Source organism: Eschscholzia californica, unplaced genomic scaffold (assembly GCF_041429995.1).
Source record: "Eschscholzia californica isolate CP2 unplaced genomic scaffold, dmEscCali1.0.p SCAF_2, whole genome shotgun sequence".
NCBI lineage: Eukaryota > Viridiplantae > Streptophyta > Magnoliopsida > Ranunculales > Papaveraceae > Eschscholzia > Eschscholzia californica.
Window position 1 is genome coordinate 26,997,646 of NW_028238309.1, and position 11,121 is coordinate 27,008,766.

Below are 11,121 nucleotides of genomic sequence, written 5' to 3' on the forward strand. Positions count from 1 at the left end.
AAAAGAAAAAAATAAAGAAGCTCTTTCACTCACCTTCTCTCTCTACCCTCTAGCTCTCGATTTTCTTTCTCTCTCTAAACCGAGAGTTAGTTCTCTGTTGTCGATTTAGCCGTCGAGAGATATCCATTGATAGCTCTCTCCCTTTCTTTTTGTACTCTCTAACCCCCAGATGAGATCTCCCAAATCCCAATCCGATTAAGTCTTCAATCTTCCAATTTTGGTATGAAAATTCGGTCAAATCCTATAATCAGTAATTCCAACCGAACCTTCTCTTTCTTTCCTTCTACAACTCTTTCTAAGTATATATCAATCAACCTTCTTTATCCTTCCATTTCAAATTTCTAAATTTCTCATCTCTGTTTCCTCTATATATATATATATATATAACCTTCTCTGAATAGAGAAGTTTCTCAAATAAAGAAACAAGAGAAGGTGATGAGAAAGATACACTGTACCGGAAGCAGCATAAGAAGGTAACTCGCCCACATCAAAATCGCTGGCTGGAACGGGTGGCACAGGAACCGTCAGATCAATGAGGGCGCAGAGATGAAGAGATCCGATCCTCTGGATCATCGTAGAAGCCTGTACCTCGATGTACTAGATCACTAAGTCCTTGCCATCCCGTAGTATACCACCTGGGCCCAACGTTTATACCGAAAGTATCCCACTGCCGTCGGATCATACCATATCCTTTTGCTAGAACATTGCCACGCGTCCTAGAGCAGATTTGGTCAACAGTAGTCAACTCCAATCTTTGACTTAGCATAACTTTCCTGTTTGAACTTCGATTCGACCTCTGTTTTCGCCAGTGGGTTTGTCTTGGATTCTTCTTTCACATGAGCATTAATAGTGACCAGAATACCCTTGTCATTAAAATGACCAAAATGCCCCTCAAGTATGTCTTCATCACGATGTTTTCGCATCAAACTCCTTAAATGATACCTGAGGAAGAAAATCAAACAAATAATCAGAGTAACCGCTCGTACTGGACTAACTATCCCAAGTTAAGAGATTCAGATGGGACATTTTCATGTCTCATCAAACATCCCCAAACTTAGATTTTGCTAGTCCTCGAGCAAAACAGAAAAATAAAACCAAGCCCAGTTCACCACTTTCATAGGGAATCACGATTGCACTTAGCACGTGCAACAAGCCGTTAAACCTCTAGGTTACCCTAGAGGACGAGTTTTGTCTCGTGAGGGTTTGCAGTGAATACACCCACAAAATTCAAAAATTTCAAAAATGCAGAAGGGTCTAAATATGATATGGACTAAAAATATTTATCCGGTAACCTTTCGAAAGTTAATAGAAATGAAATCCAGGCTAACCAAACCATACAAAAGCTAAAATTCCTTTCACTAGTAATCAAGACCCAAAGTGCACATGACCAGCCAATATGAGTATCATTTCGGTTCAGAACAGACAAGACTTTGATTACTTTCTCGATACATTTCGCCTCGACTGTTGCCGCACGGTCATACACTCAAAAATTTAAGTCACTCAGAAATGTTTCACTCAATGTGCGAGTATGAGCATGAAGAAAAACTCAACACATTACAAAAGACGGACTAAATTTTTGGTAAACGACTGATCTCATAGAAAGGAAACAACCACTAATACGGAATGGGGAAGCTTACCAATTCTTTTCACCTGATCTACTTTCTAACAATGCTTCCTAGAGGTCAATAGATATTAAGGATGTGACTAGAACTCCTGAGAACTCGACGTCTTCGAATCTTCAAGAACTACTTCAGGGAATAAACACTTAAACACAACTAAACACTTTTTTTTTTCTTTCTTTTTCTATTTCTATTTCTATTTTTTTTTTTTTCATAGTACTTTTCTGGTAATCAAACTCAAATACACAAAGAACTTTCTTGACATTATTCTTTCCTTGGGTATAATTCTCTTCATTTTGCTTCATGCCTTATTCTCAGGGTTCTAACAAATGGATTTCTATCTTCCTCTAGTTGACATTGTTTTCAAGTTTCTCAGACTACAAGAGAAAGGTTTACTTCCTGATGACATCCCTAGTGGTTGTAAAATTTGAACTCAAGAGATCAAACGAGTTCTTCTTTCAATATTGCGGGGTTGAGTAGCTCTTCACTCTACTCGGAATTAGCTCAGAAGAGATCACTCAAAACAACAAGAAAGGCTCAGAATCTCACATAGGTTAAGTCTCCACTAATGATCGATTAAGTTCTCTCAGAAAAGTCTACTCTTCACCTATCTAACACTCACATGGCTAGTGCACAGACAACTTCAAGACTCGAACTTCATGGAAAAACCTTTAGCAAATGGACAGTAAGACCAACTAGACTTATAACTATTAACAAGCAAAAACAACTAGATTCACATTTTCAATCCAAAAAATTTTAAAATTTCGAACCCTTTTGAATTTTTGAAATAAGGACTTAGCAAAAAAAATTCAATCCCTTATCCCCAAAATTAAACCGAACATTGTCCTCAATGTTCTGAAGACTATGCAAAAATAATAGGATGTAAGGAAAGATGTTACCAGATTTAGAAGTCCTATGCATGGGTTGCCTCCTAGAAAGCGCTAAGTTTACCGTCTTCAGCCAGACGAAACTGATCATAGCGGATCAGTCTGGATAGACAGGATCTTCGATAGGAACATCCTCTGTATCGCTCAACATCTCTAAAAATGGTTTTAACCGTTGTCCATTCACTTTGAACATACTACCATCTTTGTCCTCAATATCGACTGCACCATAAGGATAAACGAGCTTGACCGTGAAAGGTCCTGTCCATCTAGAACGGAGTTTACCAGGAAATAAATGCAAACGAGTGTTATATAAGAGAACTTTCTGACCCGGTGAAAACGTTTTTCTTAAAATATTCCTATCATGTAACATTTTCATCTTATGCTTATACAACCTAGCACTCTCATATGCATCGTTTCTTAACTCCAACTCACTGAGTTGTAACTTTCTCTTTCTACCCGCTTTGTCTAGTGAAAAATTTAATTGCTTGATAGCCCAATATGCTCTATGCTCTAACTCAACGGGTAGGTGGCATGCTCTGCCATACACTAGTCTATATGGAGACATTCCAATAGGGGTCTTAAACGCTGTACGGTAGGCCCATAGTGCATCGGTTAGTCGTAGAGACCAATCCTTCCTATTAGTGTTAACCGTTTTCTCAAGAATGCGTTTGATCTCCCTATTAGACACCTCGACTTGACCACTAGTCTGTGGATGATATGGGGTAGACACTTTCTGGGTAATACCATATGTTTTCATTAGAAGCTCAAACTGCCTATTACAAAAGTGTGTTCCCCCATCACTAATGATTGCCCGCGGTGTACCAAAACGTGAAAGTATGTTTTCCTTCAAGAATGTGAACACAACTTTGTGATCATTCGTTTTGGAAGCAACCGCCTCTATCCACTTTGACACATAGTCAACTGCAACTAGGATGTACAGATTTCCAAATGAATTTGGGAAGGGACCCATGAAATCGATGCCCCACACATCGAAAATCTCAACTACCAATATAGGATTAAGGGGCATCATGTTCCTACGTGAAATGCTTCCCAACTTCTGGCATCGTTCACACGCCAGACAATATGCATGGGTATCCTTAAAGATAGACGGCCAGTAAAAACCACATTGTAGAATTTTTGCGGCCGTCTTCTTACCACTAAAATGCCCTCCACATGCATGATCATGACAAAAGGAAATGATTTTGGACTGTTCACTATCAGGAACACACCTCCTAATGATCTGATCGGGACAATACTTGAACAAGTATGGATCGTCCTGGAAGAAACGTTTTACCTCGGATAGAAATTTATCACGATCTTGCTTGGTCCAGTGTTTGGGCATTTGACCAGTAGCAAGATAGTTCACTATATCAGCAAACCAAGGTTATTGGGAGACACTAAAAAGTTGCTCATCAGGAAAGCTCTCTCTCATGGGTAACTTGTCTTCTACAGACTCGACTACAAGTCTAGACAAGTGGTCTGCTACTAAATTTTCGGAACCCTTTTTGTCCCGAATCTCTATATCAAACTCTTGTAGCAGCAATATCCATCTAATCAGTCTAGGTTTTGCATCCTTTTTTGAAAGGAGATATTTTAATGCCGCATGATCAGAGAATATTATAACCTTAGAACCCACAAGATATGATCTGAACTTTTCTATGGCATACACTACAGCTAACAACTCTTTTTCAGTGGTAGAGTAGTTTAGTTGTGCATCGTTCAACGTCTTACTGGCATAGTATATAACGTGAAGAAGTTTATTCTCACATTGACCTAACACGACTCCAATTGCATAATCAGATGCATCGCACATGATCTCAAATAGAACACTCTAGTTTGGAGGTTGGACAATAGGGGCGGAAGTAAGCATAAGTTTGAGTTTCTCAAAGGCTTCTAAACAAGGTTCATCGAAGACAAATTTGTTCTCTTTTGCCAAAAGATTACAAAGAGGTCTAGATATCTTGCTGAAATCTTTAATAAACCGTCGATAAAATCTAGCATGGCCTAAAAACGATCGAATATCTTTGACCGTTTTAGGGACTGGAAGGCTTTTTATCAACTCTACTTTAGCCTTATCTACTTCAATGCCCTTTTCAGAAATGACATGCCCTAAGACTATTCCTGAGCGAACCATAAAGTGACATTTCTCCCAATTTAGTACTAGGTTCTTCTCTTTGCATCGAACCAACACAAGTGTGAGGTGATGCAGACACTGATCAAAAGATGAACCGAAGACTGAAAAATCATCCATAAAGACCTCGAGAAACCTCTCTACCATATCTGAAAATATGCTCATCATACATCGTTGAAATGTAGCGGGTGCATTACACAACCCAAAAGGCATCCGACGATAAGCATAAGTTCCAAATGGACAAGTGAAAGTGGTTTTCTCTTGGTCCTCAGGGGCTATTGGAATCTGATTATAGCCAGAATAGCCATCTAAGAAACAATAGTAGCTATGTCCAGCTAGTCTTTCTAGCATCTGATCAATGAAAGGAAGAGGAAAATGGTCTTTCCTCGTGACCGTGTTCAGTTTCCTGTAATCAACACAAACACGCCAACCAGTGGTCATCCTGGTGGGTATTAACTCATTAGATTCGTTCTTGATTACAGTAATGCCTGATTTCTTGGGTACAGTTTGAACAGGACTGACCCAAGTGCTATCTGAAATAGGGTATATAATACCCGCATCTAGTAATTTCAGGACCTCGGCTCTAACAACCTCCTTCATGTGAGGGTTAAGTCGACGTTGCATTTCCCTTGACGGTTTAGCATCTTCCTCAAGATAGATGTGGTGCATGCAAACAGATGGACTTATACCCTTTAGATCAGCTATTGACCACCCTAATGCCGCTTTGTGGTCTCTAAGGACATCTAATAGTCTACTTTCCTGTTCTTTCTCTAAATCGGAAGCAATGATGACAGGTAAGGTTTCAGACGGTCCAAGAAACGAATACTTCATGTTGTCAGGCAAGGGTTTCAACTCTAAAAGAGGTGGTTTCTCTGTGGATTGAGGTGACTCTGGGATGGAAGGAACACTGGACTCACTGGTGGATGATAGTTGAGGCATCTCTAAAGTTGGCAAGTCAATTGGCTCTGACAAGCTGAGGGGTTCTTCTATCCACTTATTAGGATCTAGTAATGGGGTAGAATCTAATAAAGCATTCACCTCATTGATACTACCCTCCTCATCAAAATCTAAGCCAAAATGGGCCAACAATGTTTCTAAAGGATTATTAGATAGAGTTTGAGGTAAAGAATCTTGGATGAATAACTCTATCAAATTCAACTCATTAAAATCATTAACATCATCTGGGTGAAGTCCGGCATTGAAGATGTTCATCTCTACAGCCATGTTCCCGAAAGACAGTCTTAATAGTCTACTCCTACAATATATGATAGCATTTGATGTAGCTAAGAATGGTCGCCCTAGAATGACGGGAATTTGACTCTGGGTATCATGAACTGGTTCAGTATCTAAGATTATGAAATCAACAGGGAAGATGAATTCATTAACTTTTATCAGAATATCCTCTACTATGCCACGTGGTCTTCTAACAGACCGATCTGCCAACTGAAGAACTACCAAAGTGGGTTTGATCTCTCCTAAACCTAATTGCAGGTACACAGAGTAAGGAAGTAGGTTGACACTAGCACCTAGATCTAACAAAGCTCGTTCAATCTTATGGTCCCCTATAGTGCAGGGCAGTGTAGGACTTCCTGGGTCTTTGTACTTAGGTGGGAGGTTCTGTTGGATGATGGAACTCACTTGGTTAGTCAAGAAGACTTTCTTATGCACATTCATCTTACGCTTCCTAGTACATAGGTCTTTAAGAAACTTAGCGTAAGCTGGAACCTGTTTAATGGCATCTAGTAATGGAATATTAATACTAACTTGTTTGAACATTTCCATTATCTCCTCGAACTGGGACTTCTTCTTTGGCTCTACCAAACGCTGAGGATATGGGGCTCTAGGAACATACGACTCAGGTACAGTGGGTGGGTCTTCAGACTCAGGAGCCTTCTCAGGCTCTTTACTAGGGACACTAGTTGGTAAGGTGGGTTGCTCAGAGTTTAGTTCACTATCTTCGGGAACTCCTACCTTATTGTCAATTACCCTACCACTTCTAAGAGTGGTTACTGCATTAGCCTGGTCCATTGACTGTTTACCCTTTGGGTTTGGTTCTGGTTGACTAGGGAACATACCCTGTTCTCTCTGCCTAAGGGCTTCTCTAAGTTGACCTACCTCGGTTCTTAAACTAGTTACAGCCTGGTTGGTCTTTTGTACAGTCTGGTTAGTCTGTTGTAGAGCCTGGTTGGTCTGTTGTGTAAACTCCATATGGGTTTTAGCTAATTGCCTCATGGTTTCTGCTAAAGACTCATTGTTTTGAGAAGGATATTGGGTACTAGATTGACCCTGGTTTTGAGCAAAAGGATTCCTAGGAGCATTAAACCCAGGAGGGTTCATGGAACTACTAACCTGACCCTGATTTTGACCCTTGGTCCAAGAAAAATTGGGGTGATTTCTCCAACCCGGATTATAAGTGTTCGAATAAGGATCATATTTCTGACGGTTATCTTGCCTAGAGTTTAGATAAAGAGCATTAGCTTGCTCTTTTTCGTCAGAAACAAAGAATAGGGTACATTTATTCCCTGTATGAGATGGGTCTCCACAGACGGAGCACGGATAAGAGATGGATTCATTTCCAACACTCATGACCTGAGTGGGATCCTCCCTGACTGCTTTAGACTGACCAAGCTCTAGGGCTTCTATCCTTCTTGTCATGGCGGCGAGTTTAAGTTCGGACTCATCAACTCTATAGATGTCGCCTTTATTCGGAGTAGGATTTGCCCTAGTAGGAGGTCCTCTAGAAGTTTCCCATTGGTGGGATTTCTCAGCTAGATCTTCTAAAAACGCCATGCAGTCATCGACGGATTTATAAGTAAATCTGCCACCACAGAATGACTCTACCATGGATGTAGTGGGATAGTCTAGTCCGTCATAGAGAAATTGGACTAGTCTGCTCTTTTCATAACCATGGTGTGGACACTGTAGTTCCAGTTCTTTAAATCTCTCAAGATATTTGTAAAGAGACTCTCCTTCTTGTTACACAAAATTATTAAGACTTTGCCTTAAAGCGGTGGTTTTGTGCTTGGGAAAGAATTTCAGAAGGAATAAACTGGTTAATTCTTCCCATGTGGTGATGGAATGAGGTTGTAAGGCATACAACCAAGATTTTGCTTTTTCTCTCAAAGAGAAAGGGAACAACCTAAGCCTCACTATTTCATCAGACATATTGGGGAATCTTATAGTCCCACAGATTTCTTCAAAATCCCTAACATGGTGGTAGGGATTCTCGTTCTCAACTCCACGAAAGAGTGGGAGCATTTCGATAATGCTCGGCTTTAACTCGAAGTGAGCCGTGGAGTGGGGTAACTGTATGCATGATGGTTGAGATGTTCTAGTAGGGTTCATGTAATCCCTGAGTGTCATAGGTGGATTTCCATCCCTGGCTTGGTTTAGATTTTCACCCATAGTGTCACTCAAAGAGAGATTGGCTAGAAGATTACTTAGATGGGTTTCTCTACTGATGAAACGACCTCTCTTATCACGATATCTATCGGGCATAAACTAGAGCCCAATGACCAAGGATATTCTCAACAAAAACTTTTTTTTTTTTTTTTTTTAAGTCGAAAACCGAGGAATCACTACAAAGACCCTAGAGGAAAGCAAACACAATCCGTCTGACTCCACCAAGCAACCTAAACAGAATCTAGACAGACAAGTTGGTCAGATTCACCCTAAAATTTCTAGACAGCTCCTACTTCGTTACAAAGCTTGAACTATAATGTTTATGAGGGTTACTCCGTCCAAGTACTACGATCAAACAACTCTTGGAGATGACCAACGATAAACGTTGTGATAGCCGTCAAACCTGGTAACGTTTCCTCTTCTCGAGGCGACCTTATAAAGAGTTGATTGAAATTTCCCTTTAGGAATGCCCAAATAAAAATCAAGTCCCTGAATTGTTTCAAAGATCCTATGAGCTCGTCACCTTAGGGGTTGATGTCTAAATCAAATTTTAGTTTTTAGGTGAGGTTTAGGGTCGTGAATGTTGTTACCTATTTGGGCAAGCGAACGGTGATGAAATCCGTCTCCTATCTTTCAATTGGGTTATTGCCCTTACTAGAATGCTTATACTAAACAATTCGATCAAGCAATTAGGCACACAAAACACACAATTACCCACTGACAGGGGCTTCGTGGGTGATTAGAGAAATTACCTCCCATTCAAGACGAGCGATGACCCTTGCAGACGACCCGGGCCACTCTCCCGTGAGTGTTCGAACCCGAGGCTTCGTTTTGGTTTTCGGTTACAATTTATAAAGCCCTCCAATTTAGGGTCAAAACTTTAAAACCAAAATAAAAAACTAGAAAGTCTAAAAAGTCTCTCTCTCACCAAAAATAAAAAATACTAAAAATAAAATGTAAATTTTCCTTCTTGAGCTCCTCTCCTTGTTGCGCCTTTTCCTTCGCTCCTTAGCGTTCTACACACCAAAAATGGAAAAGCAAGTCAAAGTGTCCAAAAATAAAAACTTACCAAAAATAAAACTTTCCAAATATAGAAATAAGATAAGACAAATTCAAACTTAGTCTCCGGCAGCGGCGCCAAAAACTTGATGGGCCTAGAAAGTTTCCTAAATAGGTCACCACCCGCAAGTATACGGGTGTCAAGTAGTAAACCCGGTAAGACCGGAGTCGATCCGCAGAGACTAAGTCAAACTCAACCTTAAACCTAAAACTAACTTGGATTTTTGAATTCGATTTTGATTTTTTTTTGACGATTAAATAGTGAAGTATTAAAATAACGTAAATAAGTAATAACGGCTAACGGATGAATGGAGGAGAAGTCTAGGGTTTTGAATCTATTTTAATCATGCATAAACATCGATTTAAATCTATTGCCTTTTGGTGACTAAACTAATAATCAATTATTAAGGATTCTAACTATTATTTATCGACTATCAAGTATCCAATATTAAAGAACCTAATCTAAATATAATGGATCAAGACTAACGAAGTATAAATAATGAAAGACTTAAAAAGAAATTGAAATATATCTAAGCACCTAAGTTGTCGAAATAATTATCTAATAATCATGCATAACACAAAAATGTCATCAAAACCCTAAACTAAGTGTTTAGCTACTCATCATAATCATGGTGGGAGAGATAAAAATTAATAAAATAAGAGAGGGATAAAGAATCGGCAAAGAAACAACCTTTTTTCTCGCAATTTTCCCTCTGCGCAGCCAAACAGACCCTTAGGGAAGGGTATTTTCCTTCTGATTTTGCTGAATTCTGCCAAACAGAACCCTAAGGAAAATTATTTTCTCGTCTTCCCGGAAACGGTTTCCTGGTGAGAAAATAATTTTCCTTCTCTGGTTTTTCTCTCCCTCTCTACTGTTTTCTCTTTCTTTCTCACTCTATCCTTTCTCTTTATCTCTATAAACAATAATATAGATCTTTCTTTCTCTCTCTAACAGAAACAAGAAAGAAAGGAGAAGAAGAAGAAGAGATGTAATCAAAAATCAATTTTTATTAATCTGAAATCTCTCTCTCTCTTTACAGTACCTCTCTCTCTCTCTCTCTTAACTTGTTCTTTCTAACCTTCTCTCTCTCACAAAGAGAAGGATTCGAAGATGAAAAAGAAAAGAATAAAGAAGCTCTTTCACTCACCTTCTCTCTCTACCCTCTAGCTCTCGGTTTTCTTTCTCTCTCTAAACCGAGAGTTAGTTCTCTGTTGTCGATTTAGCCGTCGAGAGATATCCATTGATAGCTCTCTCCCTTTCTTTTTGTACTCTCTAACCCCCAGATGAGATCTCCCAAATCCCAATCCGATTAAGTCTTCAATCTTCCAATTTTGGTATGAAAATTCGGTCAAATCCTATAATCAGTAATTCCAACCGAGCCTTCTCTTTATTTCCTTCTACAACTCTTTCTAAGTATATACCAATCAACCTTCTTTATCCTTCCATTTCAAATTTCTAAATTTTTCACCTCTGTTTCCTCTATATATATATAACCTTCTCTGAGTAGAGAAGTTTCTCAAATAAAGAAACAATAGAAGGTGATGAGAAAGATACACTGTACCGGAAGCAGCATAAGAAGGTAACTCGCCCACATCAAAATCGCTGGCTGGAACGGGTGGCACAGGAACCGTCAGATCAATGAGGGCGCAGAGATGAAGAGACCCGATCCCCTGGATCATCGTAGAAGCCTGTACCTCGATGTACTAGATCACTAACTCCTTGCCATCCCGTAGTATACCACCTGGGCCCAACGTTTATACCGAAAGTATCCCACTGCCGTCGGATCATACCATATCCTTCCGCTAGAACATTGCCACGCGTCCTAGAGCAGATTTGGTCAACAATAGTCAACTCCAATCTTTGACTTAGCATAACTTTCTTGTTTGAACTCCGATTCGACCTCTGTTTTCGCCAGTGGGTTTGTCTTGGATTCTTCTTTCACATGAGCATTAATAGTGACCAGAATACCCTTGTCATTAAAATGACCAAAATGCCCCTCAAGTATGTCTTCATCACGATGTT

General features: G+C 39.6%; 2 pseudogenes; both read right to left on the reverse strand.

Moving 5' to 3' along the window:
- Positions 1-2,603: 2,603 nt before the first annotated feature.
- LOC147557189 (uncharacterized) lies at positions 2,604-6,869 on the reverse strand (annotated as a pseudogene).
- Positions 6,866-8,162, reverse strand: LOC147557190 (uncharacterized; annotated as a pseudogene).
- Between the last annotated feature and the right edge of the window lie 2,959 nt (positions 8,163-11,121).